The sequence below is a fragment of the Triticum dicoccoides genome, unplaced genomic scaffold (genome assembly GCF_002162155.2).
Source record: "Triticum dicoccoides isolate Atlit2015 ecotype Zavitan unplaced genomic scaffold, WEW_v2.0 scaffold15204, whole genome shotgun sequence".
Taxonomy (NCBI): domain Eukaryota; kingdom Viridiplantae; phylum Streptophyta; class Magnoliopsida; order Poales; family Poaceae; genus Triticum; species Triticum dicoccoides.
This window is the reverse complement of record NW_021208402.1, coordinates 160-985: the sequence shown is the minus strand read 5'-3', so window position 1 is coordinate 985 and position 826 is coordinate 160. Positions and strand designations below refer to the sequence as shown.

The 826-nt window shown below is 48.4% G+C and overlaps 2 non-coding genes across 2 annotated transcripts; both read right to left on the bottom strand.

Moving 5' to 3' along the window:
- Nucleotides 1-18: 18 nt before the first annotated feature.
- LOC119344062 lies at nucleotides 19-137 on the bottom strand. Its single transcript, XR_005166438.1, has one exon. It is a non-coding gene; the product is annotated as a 5S ribosomal RNA (ribosomal RNA).
- A 367-nt stretch (nucleotides 138-504) lies between these two features.
- Nucleotides 505-618, bottom strand: LOC119344063. The gene has a single exon (XR_005166439.1). It is a non-coding gene; the product is annotated as a 5S ribosomal RNA (ribosomal RNA).
- Between the last annotated feature and the right edge of the window lie 208 nt (nucleotides 619-826).

Here is an 826-nt window from a genome sequence, read left to right as displayed (position 1 = left end):
CAAAAAATAATTATAAAAGGAATGCAACACGAGGACTTCCCAGGAGGTCACCCATCCTAGTACTACTCTCGCCCAAGCACGCTTAACTTCGGAGTTCTGATGGGATCCGGTGCTTTAGTGCTGGTATGATCGCATCCGACATGTTTCCCCGTCTTCGTCCCTTATGCTTGCCACTCCCAGGTCCGCTCCAAAGACGATTCTACATTCTCACTACCATTACAACCGTTCCCTAACAATGGATAATGTCCTATACTACTTACTCTCCCGCTCAATCACGGAGACGAGTTTTCCACGGTTTCCACCCCTCCCTCCATACCGCAGCAACACGAGTTTTTTCCACCCCTTTCAGAAAGCGCTCTTCACGCCACAAAGCCGCCCCAAGACGCGCGAGCAATGAGCATCGAGCTTAAACATATCGCAAACGTCAAAAATAATATAATGGGATTAATATATATCGCGCACGTGCGATATGTTTGTCACAAGGCGCAAAAAATAATTATAAAAGGAATGCAACACGAGGACTTCCCAGGAGGTCACCCATTACTACTCTCGCCCAAGCACGCTTAACTTCGGAGTTCTGATGGGATCCGGTGCTTTAGTGCTGGTATGATCGCATCCGACATGTTTCCCCGTCTTCGTCCCTTATGCTTGCCACTCCCAGGTCCGCTCCAAAGACGATTCTACATTCTCACTACCATTACAACCGTTCCCTAACAATGGATAATGTCCTATACTACTTACTCTCCCGCTCAATCACGGAGACGAGTTTTCCACGGTTTCCACCCCTCCCTCCATACCGCAGCAACACGAGTTTTTTCCACCCCTT